Below are 6,759 nucleotides of genomic sequence, written 5' to 3' on the forward strand. Positions count from 1 at the left end.
GCTGATTTCTTTTTCTCCCTTGTACTTCCCTTCTTTCCTCTCCATATTTGTCTCCTCTCTTGCTCTCATTCTCCTAGGAAATCCTGCCTCTCCCTGCCTTTTCCCCTGATGAGCTTTAAGGGTGTCAGTGGTCCTCTTTAGTCTTCCTTTGGCTCTGGCTTATCTCAGTCCCAGCTGGTGTCCTTCAGAACCAGGAGGCTGCTGGCAGACATTGTTTTCACAAATTAAGTCACATATTGGGCCCAAAGTCTACATACACGGTGTTAATTATCAGCTCATCAATTAAGGGTGAGCAGCTGTATGCTTTGTGTGTTTTTCCAGAGCTGCACAGGGAGTCCTAGTAGCTGCTCACTAGTTTGGGCTCTGCTTCCCAGTGGAGTTGGAGGGAATAATTTGCTTTGGCTGTGGGTGACCTGTTACAATAGAATTGCTCTGTTTCTCCTTGGTATCCAGACTATTCCCTATTACCCCATCTGATATTCTGTAAGAACTTCCCCTGCACAGGGTGGAGCTTTGATAGCAACCCAAACAAAGAAGATGGAATAGAGACGCAGATCTAGAGAATGGCTTGTGGACACAATGGGGGAAGGAGAGGGTGCGACAAATTGAGAGAGTAGGACTGATGTATATACACTACCATGTGTAAAACAGATAGCTAGTGGGAAGCTGCTGCATAGCAAAGGGAGCCCAGCTCGGTGCTCTGTGGTGACTTAGAGGGGTGGGAGGAAGGCTCAAGAAGGAGGGGACATATGTATACTTATAGCTGATTCATATTGTTGTACAGCAGAAACCAACACAGCATTGTAAAGCAGTTATATGCCAATTTTTTTTAAAGTATACATGAATAACTTAAAAGGAATGGGGCTAGATTTAACAAAAAGGGGAGCACAGAAGGAATCTCATCTTACCCAGCAGTCCATCCTTTCTCAACAGCAACCTCCTTCTCCCACTTCCCATCATACTAGGCAGGTGTGGGATGTGGGTGAGGTGGTGTTTTTGTGCTAGGAGTTACCTCCTATAGATTATGGAAGGTTAGGAGAACCGTGTCTTTCTTTGTACCCAAAGGGCCACTGAGAAGGGAATGTAGGAAGCAGTACTCTCTGTCTCTAGCCATTTTTCTCCCCTCCTGGAGACTGGAGCAATAAGTAGAAAACACTGTCATAGATGTTTCTAAAGTTAGGTATTTCCCAGAGGCTCAAAGGCACTCTGAGTCTTCCAGGCTCAGTTGGCTTCTTTCACCTGGGGTTCTGCTGCTTCTTAAGCTCACATTGGAGGAGCAGAAGTAAAGGACCAAGGAGTCTGTTGGCCTCCTTGAACTATGCAGAATCTTATGGTTAAAGAAGTCAGAAGGAGGTAGTACCTGAGGGTGACGAGTAAGAGGCCATTGTGAGAGTTCTCCAGAAAGTTTAGTGGTCTTCAAATTCTACATATACTACTTCAACCTCCTATGCATATGATAGATGCTCATGGAATGCTTACTGACTTGAAAGGAAAATGAAGTCACATTCTTTGAAGCCATGGCTAGCTTCCATTAAGCCCATATAGATTTTTTTCTTGGATAGGGGCTAGTAACATAGCCTGTACCGATCTTCAGGACTTTTCAAATCATTGTATAGGAGCTACAACCATGATACATGTTGGGGAAAAAATACCCTTTTGACAAAAGCCAGCACCATCTGTAACATGCATTAAATTTAAGGGTTTGAGATTCACCGAGGTGAATTGACTTATTGAGCTTCTATAGTAGGATGAGGAGGAAGGTAAGACCATAAAATAAATATTCTAATTCTTCTTCTGCTAAGAGAATAATTTCATTCCCCTGGTTACAATGGTGACAAAGGAAATTCCACTGTTTGATAGTTCTGCTGCTGTCACTTCAGTTGTGTCCGACTCTGTGTGACCCCATAGATGGCAGCCCACAAGGCTCCCCCGTCCCTGTGATTCTCCAGGCAAGAATTCTGGAGTGGGTTGCCATTTCCTTCTCCAATTCATGAAAGTTAAAAGTGAAAGTGAAGTCACTCAGTCGTGTCCGACTCTACGCGACCCCATGGACTGCAGTCAACCAGGCTCCTCCATCCATGGGATTTTCCAGGCAGGAGTACTGGAGTGGGGTGCCATCACCTTCTCCGATAGTTCTGCATACTACTAATATAAAGGTGATCAATTCACCATAAGCGGGATGCAGCCCTGAAATTAAAAGACGCTTGCTCCTTAGAAGAAAAGCTATGACAAACCTAGACAGCATATTCAAAAGCAGAGACATTACTTTGCCAACAAAGGTCCATCTAATCAAAGCTATAGTTTTTCATGTAGTCATGTATGGATGTGAGAGCTGGACAATAAAAAGACTGAATACTGAAGAATTGATGCTTTTGAACTGTGGTGCTAGAGAAGTTTCTTGTGAGTCCCTTAGACAGCAAGGAGATCAAACCAGTCAATCCTAAAGGGAGTCAACCCTGAATATTTATTGGAAGGACTGATGCTGAAGCTGAAGCTCCAATACTTTGGCCACATGATGTGACTGGAAAAGACCCTGATGCTGGGAAAGACTGAGGGCAGGAGGAGAAGGTGGCGGCAGAGGATGAGATGGTTGGATGGTATTATCGACTCAGTGGACATGAGTTTGAGCAAACTCTGGGAGACAGTGAAAGACAGGGAAGCCTGGCATGCTGCAGTCCATGGGGTTGCAAAGAGTTGGACACGACTGAGAGACTGAACAACAAAAGAATAGGGAAGTAGCATTATGGTGACTCATCAGATGCAAGATGCCCACTCCCCAGCCCTGACTAAGTTGTATTTCCAAGAACTTCATATAGAATGTGACAATGCTAACTTTGCATATGTTTATGATTAAGGTCCTGCAACATCTCATCTCTTATGTATTTCCACAGCACATTTCCCTTTGAATACATGCATCTTTTTCATTTTATAAAATGCTAAGTACTATAATGGTTCCTTTTGCACATTCGTTTTCTTTCTGAAAACAATTTCTTCATATACGAACCATTTTTTTGTAACACAGGTTACATCTGCATAGCAAGGGAAGAATGTTCTTTGTCAATTAATGATGCTTGGTCAGTTGGATATCCATATAGTAAAAAAAAAAAAAGTGACTCAACTTCTATTTTGCATATGCACAAAAGTTCATCCCATGTGGGTTAATAAAATAGCATATTTGTGATCTTGTGGCTAGGCAATAAACATGTAGAGTAGCTGTTTTAATACCCATGTCTACTAATTCTCTTGGCTGTGCATTTTGGGGACTATTTATATTGATTGATTTTTCTCCTCATTATGAGTTGTATTTTCCTGCTTCTTTGCATGCCTGGTACTTTTTGACTAGATGCCAGACACTTTGGATTTTACATGGTTGGCTGATGGATTTTTTTTTTTTTTTAATTCCCTTTTTTAAAGCTTTGTTTTAAGACACAATTGAGACACTTGGAAACAGTTTGATCATTCTGAGTTTTGCTTTTAAGAGTTGTTAGATTATACCAGAAGCTACCAAAATATTTTAGTCTAGGGTTAAATTTGTCCTCTCTACTGAGATAATATCCTTCTGTGTACTTTATCTGATGTCCCAATCATTAAGAGATTTCTTGACTTTGGCTTTTAGGAATGTGAACTCTTAACAGTTCTGTCTGAGCTCCAAGAATTGTTCTGCCTGCTCCTTTTCTGAGGGTAGTTTCCTCACAACACATGCTCAGAACTGACTGGAAAATTGGAAAAGGTAGCACCTGCATGTTTCCATAGCTCTCACTCTGTGTATACTCCTATTACTGTGCCCTGCATATTCTAACACCTTGGCCTCCTGAAATCCTCCACTCTATCTCCTCAACTTAGTGAGAATACCAGACTCTTTCCAGTTTTGCACTTCCTGCATTATGTGCTGGAAACTATTTCCCAGAAATAAGCTAGGGCAATCATAGGGCTCACCTTCTGTGTTTCCTTTCTCTCAGGGATCCTGTGAGGTCTTGCTGTCCAATGTTTATAAAGCATTGTTTTGTATATTTGTCTTTTTTCCAGTTTTGTTTAGAAATAATTAACATTTATTTCTGTGTAAGTTGAAGGCACAGAGCATGATGGTTTGATATACATATATTGTGAAATGATTACCACGATAGGTTCAGCAAACATCCATCTTATAAAGATACAGTAAAGAGGAAAGAAAGAAAAAAAAACTTTTTGCTTATCATGAGAAATCAGGACTTACTTTCTTAACTTTCCTATATATCATATAGCAGTGTTAGCTATAGTTATCATATTGTATATTACAACCCCATTCTGTGCTGTGCTTAGTCCCTCAGTTGTGTCCAACTCTTTGCAACTCCATGGACTGTAACCCACCAGGCTCCTCTGTCCATGGGGATTCTCCAGGCAAGAATACTGGAGTGGGTTGCCATGCCCTCCTCCTGGGGATCTTCCCAACCCAGGGATCGAACCCAGGTCTCCTTCATTGCAAGCAGATTCTTTACCATCTGAGAAGCCCATATTATATCCCTAGTACTTACATATTTTGCAACTAGAAGTTTGGACCTTTTGACCACTTCCTCCAATTCCACCTCCATCTCTAATAATCACAAATCTGATCTCTTTTTCTATGAGTTTTTAAAAAAGATTTCACATGTAAATAAGGTCATAAACTATTTATCATTTTCTGTCTGACATTTCATTTAGTATAATGTCTTCGAGGTCCATCCATATGTTGCAAATGATAAGATTTCATTCTTTTTGTGGCTAAGTAATAGTTCACTGTGTGTGTGTGTATTTTTTAGATCATAACTTCTTTATCCATTCATCTATTGATGGGTATTTAAATTGCTTCCACATCTTGGTTATTATAAATAATACTGCTATGAATATTGGGATACAGATATATTTTTTAGTTTGTGTTTTCCTTTGGATATGTTCCAGAAGTAAAATTGCTCAATCACATGGTGATTTTATTTTTAATTTTTGAGGGCCTTCCATACTATTTTTCACAGTGTCTATACCAATTTACAATCCCACCAGCTGTGCACAAGAATTCTCTTTTTGCCACATCCACACCAGCATCTTTTTTTGATGATGGCCATTCTAACAAATGTGAATTTTTAATTTGATTTTAATTTGCATTTCCTTAATGATTAGTGATGTTGAGCATCTTTCCACATATCCGTTGGCCTCTCATATATCTTTTTTGGAATAATGTCTATTACAGTCCTTTGCCTATTTTTAAATAGGGTTATTTGTTTTTCTGCTATTGAGTTGTGTGAGTTCTTTAATATTTTATATGTTAATCTCTCATATGTATGACTTGCAAATATTTTTATCATCCCATAAGTTTTCTTTTCATTTTATTGATGGCTTCTTTTGCTGTGAAGAGGTTTTTTAGTTTGAGGTAGTCCCACTTGCTTACCTTTTTATTTTGTTGTTAGTGCTTTATGTGTCATATCCAAAAAAACCATTACCAAGACTCATGTCAAGGAGATTTAGTCCAATGTTTTCTTCTAGATGTTTTATGATTTCAGGTCTTACATATAAGTTTTTCATCCATTTTGAGTTAGTATTTATGAGAGGTATCAGGTATAAGGCATGTGTTCAGCTTCATTCTTTTTTTTATTGAAATATAGTTGATTTACAATATGGTATTAGTTTCTGGTGTATAGCAAAGGGATTCAGTTATATATATGTAATGTATATAATATATATGTATATATTCTTTTCCATGGTGGTTTATTACAGGATTTTTTTTTTTTTTTTTTGCAGTTCAATAACTTTATTGGTTAATCAGCAGTTAGTTCTCATCCACATTGACTGTCTGTAGATCTTTGAAGGTGGTGACAGGCACATAGGTAACCAACGTGTAGAGCTTGTTTGGCGAGTCTTCGTCTTCATTACGTTTTCTGGACAACTGCACACGGATCCGGTATGCATCATTTCTTATTCCTTGGGCCCAGATGGCTTTGTTGAGTCTGGTGTCGATGTGCACATCTGGAGTTCCCATCTCCTTCATGGTAAATTTCCAGATGTCTTTGAGTGCCCTAGGGGCATGCTTCTTAAAACCCACTCCATGGATGCGCTTGTGAATGTTGATAGTGTATTCTCTGATCACCATCTCATTGATGGCAGACCAGCCCTTCTTCTTGCCCCCCTTCTTTGCGGGAGCCATCTAAACAAACCCAGGTGACAAGGACGCTCAGGGTGAGTGTGTCAAACCTGAGTCAAGGCCTCCCTCCTGGCCCGGCCTCACGCAGCCGCTCTTGGGATGGTTTCTGGTCACCTATTACAGGATATTGATATAGTTCCCTGTGCTACACAGTAGGACCTTGTTGTTTATCCATTCTATATATACCAGTTTACATCTGCTAAACCCAAACTCCCAATCTAGCCATTCCCTCCCCCCTCCCCACCATGGCAACCACAAGCCTCTTCTCTATGTCTGTGAGTCTTTTCCTGTTTCATAGATAAGTTCGTTTGTGTCATATTTTAGATTCCACATATAAGTGACATCATATGGTATTTGTCTTTCTCTTTCTAACTTCACTTAATATACTGATCTCTAGATCCATACTTGTAGCTGCAAATGGCATTATTTCATTCTTTTTATGGCTGAGTAATATTTCATTATATCTATATATATGTATACACACACACACACACACACACACATGCCAAATCTTCTGTCAATGGACATTTACGGTGATACATTGGCTATTGTAAATAGTGTTGCTATGAACACAGGGATGCATGCATCTTTTGGAATGATAGTTTTATCTG

At 39.7% G+C, this 6,759-nt stretch overlaps 1 pseudogene; it reads right to left on the reverse strand.

The window, feature by feature from the left end:
- Window positions 1–5,776: 5,776 nt before the first annotated feature.
- Window positions 5,777–6,151, reverse strand: LOC113887827 (annotated as a pseudogene).
- Window positions 6,152–6,759: the final 608 nt, after the last annotated feature.

This window comes from Bos indicus x Bos taurus, chromosome X, assembly GCF_003369695.1.
Source record: "Bos indicus x Bos taurus breed Angus x Brahman F1 hybrid chromosome X, Bos_hybrid_MaternalHap_v2.0, whole genome shotgun sequence".
Lineage (NCBI taxonomy): Eukaryota > Metazoa > Chordata > Mammalia > Artiodactyla > Bovidae > Bos > Bos indicus x Bos taurus.